This window comes from Saccoglossus kowalevskii, chromosome 21, assembly GCF_978046115.1.
Source record: "Saccoglossus kowalevskii chromosome 21, keSacKowa6.1, whole genome shotgun sequence".
Lineage (NCBI taxonomy): Eukaryota > Metazoa > Hemichordata > Enteropneusta > Harrimaniidae > Saccoglossus > Saccoglossus kowalevskii.
Genome location: NC_140661.1, coordinates 22,775,827 through 22,787,077, shown reverse-complemented (window position 1 = coordinate 22,787,077; position 11,251 = coordinate 22,775,827).

Sequence of the window (11,251 nt, the reverse complement as noted above, 5' to 3'; positions counted from 1 at the left end):
TGTTGATGCCATCAGTTGCTCTAACCTCAGTAGATGCTCCACCAGTTCCTGAGATATTTGTGAACTCATCTTTAGTGGTAGCAGGAGTAGGTGATTCATCATCAGTAACTATGATGGTGGTGATGCCATCAATTGGTGTAGACTCAGTCGTTACTCCTTCAGTTAGTGAAATAGTTGTGAACTCATCTTTAATGGCAGCAGCAGTAGATGATTCGTCGTCAATAAATATGATGGTGGTGATGCCATCAATTGCTGTAGTCTCAGTCGATACTCTCTCAGTTAGTGAAATAGTTGTGTACTCATCTTTAGTGGTAGCAGCAGTAGACAATTCGTCTTCAGTAATAATAATGGTGTTGATGCCATCAGTTGCTCTAGCCTCAATAGATACTCCACCAGATCCTGAGATATTTGTGAACTCATCTTTAGTGGTAGCATGAGTAGATGATTCATCATCAGTAACTATGATAGTGGTGATGCCATCAATTGATGTAGACTGAGTCGTTACTCCCTCAGTTAGTGAAATAGTTGTGAACTCATCTTTAATGGTAGCAGCAGTAGATGATTTGTCGTCAGTATACATGATGGTGGTGATGCCATCAATTGCTGTAGACTCAGTCGATACTCTCTCAGTTAGTGAAATAGTTGTGTGCTCATCTTTAGTGATAGCAGCAGTAGACAATTCGTCTTCAGTAATAATAATGGAGTTTATGCTATCTGTTGCTGTGGATTCAGCAGATACTCCATCAGTTACTGAGATAGTTGTGAACTCATCTTCAGTGGTAGCAGAAGTAGATGATTCATCACCAGTAACTATGATGGTGGTGATGCCATCAATTGGTGTAGCCTCAGTCGATACTCCATCAGTTACTGAGATAGTTGTGAACTCAGCTTTAGTGGTAGCAGGAGTAGATGATTCGTCGTCAGTATATATGATGGTAGTGATACCATCAGTTGCTGTAGCCTCAGTAGATACTTCCTCAGTTACTGAAATAGTTGTGAACTCATCTTTAGTGGAAGCAGCAGTAGACAATTCGTCTTCAGTAATAATAATGGTGTTGATGCCATCAGTTGCTGTAACCTCACTAGATGCTCCACCTGATCCTGAGATATTTGTGAACTCATCTTTAGTGGTAGCAGGAGTAGATGATTCTTCATCAGTAACTATGATGGTGGTGATGCCATCAATTGGTGTAGACTCAGTCGTTACTCCTTCAGTTAGTGAAATAGTTGTGAACACGTCTTTAGTGGAAGCAGGAGTAGATGATTCATCATCAGTAACTATGATGGTGGTGATGCCATCAGTTGGTGTAGCCTCAGTAGATACTCTCTCACTTAGTGAAATAGTTGTGTACTCATCTTTAGTGGTAGCAGCAGAAAACAATTCGCCTTCAGTAATAATAATGGTGTTGATGCCATCAGTTGCTCTAACCTCAGTAGATGCTCCACCAGTTCCTGAGATATTTGTGAACTCATCTTTAGTGGTAGCAGGAGTAGATGATTCATCATCAGTAACTATGATGGTGGTGATGCCATCAATTGGTGTAGACTCAGTCGTTACTCCTTCAGTTAGTGAAATAGTTGTGTACTCATCTTTAGTGGTAGCAGCAGTAGACAATTCGTCTTCAGTAATAATAATGGTGTTGATGCCATCAGTTGCTCTAGCCTCAGTAGATACTCCACCAGATCCTGAGATATTTGTTAACTCATCTTTAGTGGTAGCATGAGTAGATGATTCATCATCAGTAACTATGACGGTGGTGATGCCATCAATTGATGTAGACTGAGTCGTTACTCCCTCAGTTAGTGAAATAGTTGTGAACACATCTTTAATAGTAGCAGCAGTAGATGATTTGTCGTCAGTATATATGATGGTGGTGATGCCATCAATTGCTGTAGACTCAGTCGATACTCTCTCAGTTAGTGAAATAGTTGTGTACTCATCTTTAATGGTAGCAGCAGTAGACAATTCGTCTTCAGTAATAATAATGGTGTTTATGCCATCTGTTGCTGTGGATTCAGTCGATACTCCCTCAGTTAGTGAAATAGTTGTGTACTCATCTTTAGTGGTAGCAGCAGTAGACAATTCGTCTTCAGTAATAATAATGGTGTTGATGCCATCTGTTGCTGTGGATTCAGTAGATACTCCATCAGTTACTGAGATAGTTGTGAACTCATCTTCAGTGGTAGCAGGAGTAGATGATTCATCACCAGTAACTATGATGGTGGTGATGCCATCAATTGGTGTAGCCTCAGTCGATACTCCCTCATTTAGTGAAATAGTTGTGAACTCATCTTTAATGGCAGCAGCTGTAGACAATTCGTCTTCAGTAATAATAATGGTGTTGATGCCATCTGTTGCTGTGGATTCAGTAGATACTCCATCAGTTACTGAGATAGTTGTGAACTCAGCTTTAGTGGTAGCAGGAGTAGATGATTCGTCGTCAGTATATATGATGGTAGTGATGCCATAAGTTGCTGTAGCCTCAGTAGATACTCCCTCAGTTACTGAGATAGTTGTGAACTCATCTTTAGTGGTAGCTGGAGTAGATGACTCGTCGTCAATATATATGATGGTGGTGATACCATCAGTTTCTGTAGCCTCAGTAGATACTTCCTCAGTTAGTGGAATAGTTGTGAACTCATCTTTAGTGGAAGCAGCAGTAGACAATTCGTCTTCAGTAATAATAATGGTGTTGATGCCATCAGTTGCTGTAACCTCAGTAGATGCTCCACCAGATCCTGAGATATTTGTGAACTCATCTTTAGTGGTAGCAGGAGTAGATGATTCATCATCAGTAACTATGATGGTGGTGATGCCATCAATTGGTTTAGTCTCAGTAGATACTATCTCAGTTAGTAAAATAGTTGTGTACTCATCTTTAGTGGTAGCAGCAGTAGACGATTCACCATCAGTGTATATGATGGTGGTGATGCCATCAATTGATGTAGACTGAGTCGTTACTCCCTCAGTTAGTGAAATAGTTGTGTACTCATCTTTAGTGGAAGCAGCAGTAGACAATTCGTCTTCAGTAATAATAATGGAGTTGATGCCATCTGTTGCTGTGGATTCAGTAGATACTCCATTAGTTACTGAGATAGTTGTGAACTCATCTTTAGTGATAGCAGGAGTAGATGATTCATCACCAGTAACTATGATGGTGGTGATGCCATCAATTGGTTTAGTCTCAGTAGATACTATCTCAGTTAGTAAAATAGTTGTGTACTCATCTTTAGTGGTAGCAGCAGTAGACGATTCACCATCAGTGTATATGATGGTGATGATGCCATCATTTGCTGTTGCTTCAGTAGATACTCCCTCAGTTACTGAGATAGTTGTGAACTCGTCTTTAGTGGTAGCAGGAGTAGATGATTCGTCATCAGTAACTATGATGGTGGTGATGCCATCAGTTGGTGTAGCATCATTAGATACTCTCTCAGTTAGTGAAATAGTTGTGTACTCATCTTTAGTGGTTGCAGCAGTAGACAGTTCGTCTTCAGTAACAATAGTGGTGTTGATGCCATCTGTTGCTGTGGATTCAGTAGAAACTCCCTCAGTTACCGAGATAGTTGTGAATTCATCTTTAGTGGTAGCAGGAGTAGATGATTCATCACCAGTAACTATGATGGTGGTGATGCCATCAATTGGTGTAGCCTCAGTAGATACTCTCTCAGTTAGTGAAATAGTTGTGATCTCATCTTTAATGATAGCAGCTGTAGACAATTCGTCTTCAGTAATAATAATGGTGTAGATGCCATCTGTTCCTGTGGATTCGGTAGATACTCCATTAGTTACTGAGATAGTTGTGAATTCATTTTTAGTGGTAGCAGGAGTAGATGATTCATCATCAGTAACTATGATGGTGCTGATGCCATCAATTGGTGTAGACTTAGTCGATACTCCCTCATTTATTGAAATAGTTGTGAACTCATCTTTAATGGTAGCAGCTGTAGACAATTCGTCTTCAGTAATAATAATGGTGTAGATGCCATCTGTTCCTGTGGATTCGGTAGATACTCCATTAGTTACTGAGATAGTTGTGAATTCATCTTTAGTGGTAGCAGGAGTAGATGATTCATCATCAGTAACTATGATGGTGCTGATGCCATCAATTGGTGTAGACTCAGTCGATACTCCCTCATTTATTGAAATAGTTGTGAACTCATCTTTAATGGTAGCAGCTGTAGACAATTCGTCTTCAGTAATAATAATGGTGTAGATGCCATCTGTTCCTGTGGATTCGGTAGATACTCCATCAGTTACTGAGATAGTTGTGAACTCAGCTTTAGTGGTAGCAGGAGTAGATGATTCATCACCAGTAACTATGATGGTGGTGATGCCATCAATTGGTGTAGCCTCAGTAGATACTCTCTCAGTTAGTGAAATAGTTGTGATCTCATCTTTAGTGGTAGCAGGAGTAGATGATTCCTCGTCAGTATATATGATGGTAGTGATGCCATAAGTTGCTGTAGCCTCAGTAGATACTCCCTCAGTTACTGAGATAGTTGTGAACTCATCTTTACTGGTAGCAGCAGTAGATGACTCGTCGTCAGTATATATAATGGTGATGATGCCATCAATTGGTGTAGCCTCAGTAGATACTTTCTCAGTTAGTGAATTAGTTGTGTACTCATCTTTAGTGGCAGCTGCAGTAGACAATTCGTCTTCAGTAACAATAATGGTGTTGATGCCATCAGTTGCTGTGGGTTCAGTAGATACTCCATCAGTAACTGAGATAGTTGTGAACTCATCTTTAGTGGTAGCAGCAATAGACAATTCGTCTTCAGTAATAATAATGGTGTTGATGCCATCTGTTGCTGTGGATTCAGTAGATACTCCATCAGTAACTGAGATAGTTGTGAACTCAGCTTTAGTGGTAGCAGGAGTAGATGATTCATCACCAGTAACTATGATGGTGGTGATGCCATCAATTGATGTAGCCTCAGTAGATACTCTCTCAGTTAGTGAAATAGTTGTGATATCAGCTTTAGTGGTAGCAGGAGTAGATGATTCGTCGTCAGTATATATGATGGTAGTGATGCCATAAGTTGCTGTAGCCTCAGTAGATACTCCATCAGTTCCTGAGATATTTGTGAACTCATCTTTACTGGTAGCAGGTGTTGATGATTCATCGTCAGTATATAAGATGGTGGTGATGCCACCAATTGGTGTAGCCTCAGTAGATACTCTCTCAGTTACTGGGATAGTTGTGAATTCATCTTTAGTGGTAGCAAGCGTAGATGATTCGTCGTCAGTATATATAATGGTGATGATGTCATCAATTGGTGTAGCCTCAGTAGATACTTTCTCAGTTAGTGAATTAGTTGTGTACTCATCTTTAGTGGCAGCAGCAGTAGACAATTCGTCTTCAGTAACAATAATGGTGTTGATGCCATCTGCTCCTGTGGATTCGGTAGATACTCCATCAGTTACTGTGATAGTTGTGAACGCATCTTTAGTGATAGCAGGAGTAGATGATTCATCATCAGTACCTGTGATGGTGGTGATGCCATCAATTGGTGTAGCCTCAGTAGATACTCTCTCAGTTAGTGAAATAGTTGCGAACTCATCTTTAGTGGTACCACCAGTAGAAGATTCGTCGTCAGTGTATATAATGGTGATTGTGCCATCAGTAGATATTCTCTCAGTTAGTGAAATAGTTGTGATCTCATCTTTAGTGGTAGCAGCTGTAGACGATTCGTCGTCAGTATATATGATGGTGATGATGCCATCAGTTGCTGTTGCTTCAGTAGATACTCCCTCAGTTACTGAGATAGTTGTGAACTCGTCTTTAGTGGTATCAGGAGTAGATGATTCGTCATCAGTAACTATGATGGTGGTGATGCCATCAGTTGGTGTAGCTTCATTAGATACTCTCTCAGTTAGTGAAATAGTTGTGTACTCATCTTTAGTGGTTGCAGCAGTAGACAGTTCGTCTTCAGTAACAATAGTGGTGTTGATGCCATCTGTTGCTGTGGATTCAGTAGAAACTCCCTCAGTTACTGAGATAGTTGTGAATTCATCTTTAGTGGTAGCAGGAGTAGATGATTCATCATCAGTAACTATGATGGTGGTGATGCCATCAATTGGTGTAGACTCAGTCGATACTCCCTTAGTTAGTGAAATAGTTGTGAACTCATCTTTAGTTGTAGCAGCAGTAGACAATTCGTCTTCAGTAATAGTAATGGTGTTGATGCCATCTGTTGCTGTGGATTTAGTAGATACTCCATCAGTTACTGAGATAGTTGTGGACTCATCTTTAGTGGTAGCAACAGTCGATGATTCGTCGTCAGTATATATGATGGTGGTGATGCCATCAGTTTCTGTAGCCTCAGTAGTTACTCCCTCAGTTAGTGAAATAGTTGTGTACTCACGTTTAGTGGTAGTAGCAGTAGACAATACGTCTTCAGTAACAATAATGGTGTTGATGCCACCCGTTGCTGTGGATTCATTAGATACTCCATCTGTTACTGAGATTGTTGTGAATTCATCTTTAGTGGTAGCAGGAGTAGATGATTCATCATCAGTAACTATGATGGAGGTGATGCCATCAATTGGTGTAGACTGAGTCGTTACTCCCTCAGTTAGTGAAATAGTTGTGTACTCATCTTTAGTGGAAGCAGCAGTAGACAATTCGTCTTCACTAATAATAATGGAGTTGATGCCATCTGTTGCTGTGGATTCAGTAGATACTCCATTAGTTACTGAGATAGTTGTGAACTCATCTTTAGTGATAGCAGGAGTAGATGATTCATCACCAGTAACTATGATGGTGGTGATGCCATCAATTGGTTTAGTCTCAGTAGATACTATCTCAGTTAGTAAAATAGTTGTGTACTCATCTTTAGTGGTAGCAGCAGTAGACGATTCACCATCAGTGTATATGATGGTGATGATGCCATCATTTGCTGTTGCTTCAGTAGATACTCCCTCAGTTACTGAGATAGTTGTGAACTCGTCTTTAGTGGTAGCAGGAGTAGATGATTCGTCATCAGTAACTATGATGTTGGTGATGCCATCAGTTGGTGTAGCATCATTAGATACTCTCTCAGTTAGTGAAATAGTTGTGTACTCATCTTTAGTGGTTGCAGCAGTAGACAGTTCGTCTTCAGTAACAATAGTGGTGTTGATGCCATCTGTTGCTGTGGATTCAGTAGAAACTCCCTCAGTTACCGAGATAGTTGTGAATTCATCTTTAGTGGTAGCAGGAGTAGATGATTCATCACCAGTAACTATGATGGTGGTGATGCCATCAATTGGTGTAGCCTCAGTAGATACTCTCTCAGTTAGTGAAATAGTTGTGATCTCATCTTTAATGATAGCAGCTGTAGACAATTCGTCTTCAGTAATAATAATGGTGTAGATGCCATCTGTTCCTGTGGATTCGGTAGATACTCCATTAGTTACTGAGATAGTTGTGAATTCATTTTTAGTGGTAGCAGGAGTAGATGATTCATCATCAGTAACTATGATGGTGCTGATGCCATCAATTGGTGTAGACTCAGTCGATACTCCCTCATTTATTGAAATAGTTGTGAACTCATCTTTAATGGTAGCAGCTGTAGACAATTCGTCTTCAGTAATAATAATGGTGTAGATGCCATCTGTTCCTGTGGATTCGGTAGATACTCCATTAGTTACTGAGATAGTTGTGAATTCATCTTTAGTGGTAGCAGGAGTAGATGATTCATCATCAGTAACTATGATGGTGCTGATGCCATCAATTGGTGTAGACTCAGTCGATACTCCCTCATTTATTGAAATAGTTGTGAACTCATCTTTAATGGTAGCAGCTGTAGACAATTCGTCTTCAGTAATAATAATGGTGTAGATGCCATCTGTTCCTGTGGATTCGGTAGATACTCCATCAGTTACTGAGATAGTTGTGAACTCAGCTTTAGTGGTAGCAGGAGTAGATGATTCATCACCAGTAACTATGATGGTGGTGATGCCATCAATTGGTGTAGCCTCAGTAGATACTCTCTCAGTTAGTGAAATAGTTGTGATCTCATCTTTAGTGGTAGCAGGAGTAGATGATTCCTCGTCAGTATATATGATGGTAGTGATGCCATAAGTTGCTGTAGCCTCAGTAGATACTCCCTCAGTTACTGAGATAGTTGTGAACTCATCTTTACTGGTAGCAGCAGTAGATGACTCGTCGTCAGTATATATAATGGTGATGATGCCATCAATTGGTGTAGCCTCAGTAGATACTTTCTCAGTTAGTGAATTAGTTGTGTACTCATCTTTAGTGGCAGCAGCAGTAGACAATTCGTCTTCAGTAACAATAATGGTGTTGATGCCATCAGTTGCTGTGGGTTCAGTAGATACTCCATCAGTAACTGAGATAGTTGTGAACTCATCTTTAGTGGTAGCAGCAATAGACAATTCGTCTTCAGTAATAATAATGGTGTTGATGCCATCTGTTGCTGTGGATTCAGTAGATACTCCATCAGTAACTGAGATAGTTGTGAACTCAGCTTTAGTGGTAGCAGGAGTAGATGATTCATCACCAGTAACTATGATGGTGGTGATGCCATCAATTGATGTAGCCTCAGTAGATACTCTCTCAGTTAGTGAAATAGTTGTGATATCAGCTTTAGTGGTAGCAGGAGTAGATGATTCGTCGTCAGTATATATGATGGTAGTGATGCCATAAGTTGCTGTAGCCTCAGTAGATACTCCATCAGTTCCTGAGATATTTGTGAACTCATCTTTACTGGTAGCAGGTGTTGATGATTCATCGTCAGTATATAAGATGGTGGTGATGCCACCAATTGGTGTAGCCTCAGTAGATACTCTCTCAGTTACTGGGATAGTTGTGAATTCATCTTTAGTGGTAGCAAGCGTAGATGATTCGTCGTCAGTATATATAATGGTGATGATGTCATCAATTGGTGTAGCCTCAGTAGATACTTTCTCAGTTAGTGAATTAGTTGTGTACTCATCTTTAGTGGCAGCAGCAGTAGACAATTCGTCTTCAGTAACAATAATGGTGTTGATGCCATCTGCTCCTGTGGATTCGGTAGATACTCCATCAGTTACTGTGATAGTTGTGAACGCATCTTTAGTGATAGCAGGAGTAGATGATTCATCATCAGTACCTGTGATGGTGGTGATGCCATCAATTGGTGTAGCCTCAGTAGATACTCTCTCAGTTAGTGAAATAGTTGCGAACTCATCTTTAGTGGTACCACCAGTAGAAGATTCGTCGTCAGTGTATATAATGGTGATTGTGCCATCAGTAGATATTCTCTCAGTTAGTGAAATAGTTGTGATCTCATCTTTAGTGGTAGCAGCTGTAGACGATTCGTCGTCAGTATATATGATGGTGATGATGCCATCAGTTGCTGTTGCTTCAGTAGATACTCCCTCAGTTACTGAGATAGTTGTGAACTCGTCTTTAGTGGTATCAGGAGTAGATGATTCGTCATCAGTAACTATGATGGTGGTGATGCCATCAGTTGGTGTAGCTTCATTAGATACTCTCTCAGTTAGTGAAATAGTTGTGTACTCATCTTTAGTGGTTGCAGCAGTAGACAGTTCGTCTTCAGTAACAATAGTGGTGTTGATGCCATCTGTTGCTGTGGATTCAGTAGAAACTCCCTCAGTTACTGAGATAGTTGTGAATTCATCTTTAGTGGTAGCAGGAGTAGATGATTCATCATCAGTAACTATGATGGTGGTGATGCCATCAATTGGTGTAGACTCAGTCGATACTTCCTTAGTTAGTGAAATAGTTGTGAACTCATCTTTAGTTGTAGCAGCAGTAGACAATTCGTCTTCAGTAATAGTAATGGTGTTGATGCCATCTGTTGCTGTGGATTTAGTAGATACTCCATCAGTTACTGAGATAGTTGTGGACTCATCTTTAGTGGTAGCAACAGTCGATGATTCGTCGTCAGTATATATGATGGTGGTGATGCCATCAGTTTCTGTAGCCTCAGTAGTTACTCCCTCAGTTAGTGAAATAGTTGTGTACTCACGTTTAGTGGTAGTAGCAGTAGACAATACGTCTTCAGTAACAATAATGGTGTTGATGCCACCCGTTGCTGTGGATTCATTAGATACTCCATCTGTTACTGAGATTGTTGTGAATTCATCTTTAGTGGTAGCAGGAGTAGATGATTCATCATCAGTAACTATGATGGAGGTGATGCCATCAATTGGTGTAGCCTCAGTTGATACTCGCTCAGTTAGTAAAATAGTTGTGAACTCCTCTTTAGTGGTAGCAGGAGTTGATGATTCATCATCAGTAACTATTATGGTGGTGGTGCCATCAGTTGCTGTAGCCTCAGTAGTTACTCCCTCAGTTAGTGAAATAGTTGAGTACTCATCTTTAGTGGTTGCAGGAGTAGACAATTCGTCTTCAGTAACAATAATGGTGTTGATGCCATCAGTTGATGTAGCCTCGGTAGTTACTCTCTCAGTTAGTGAAATAGTTGAGTACTCATCTTTAGTGGTAGCAGGAGTAGATAGTTTGTGTTCAGTAAATATGATGGTGGTGATGCCATCAGTTGATGTAGCCTCAGTAGTTACTCCCTCAGTTAGTGAAATAGTTGAGTACTCATCTTTAGTGGTAGCAACAGTAGACAATTTGTCTTCAGTATATATGATGGTAGTGATGCCATCAATTGATGTAGCCTCAGTAGATGCTCCCTGAGTTAGTGCAATAGAAGGTATCTCATCTTTAGTGGTAGCAGGAGTAGATGATTCGTCATCACCAACTCTGGTGGTGGTGGTGGTGCTGGTTGTGGTGATACTATCAGTTGCTGTGTCCTCAGTTGATAATCCTTCAGTTACTGTAATATTTGTATATTTATCTTGAGTGGTAGCAGCAGTTGAGAATTCGTCGTCAGTAACTATGATGGTGATGGCTGTTGCCTCAGTAGATACCCCCTCAGTTACTGAAATAGTTCTGAGATCTTCTCTAGTGGTAGCAGGAGTAGATGATTCTCTAGTTAATATCTCTGTTGGTGTATATGTGCCTGTAAATGAAAAATACATAAAAATGAGTTTTACTGTAGTAATTCTTTTAGAGAGGAATTTTAATAGACTTTTCACTGTGAATAATGATAGAAAATGGTCAATTGAAATTGATGAAATTCCCGTGTTGATAATCTTCATCACCATATCTTGTCAGATTATATGAAGATAATCTCGGTTTTAGTATCCCTCTTTGGCAATTCGATAATGCGCCATTTTGTTTAATGCTCATGGATATATGGAAGGATCACTGTGATTTGATTCTTT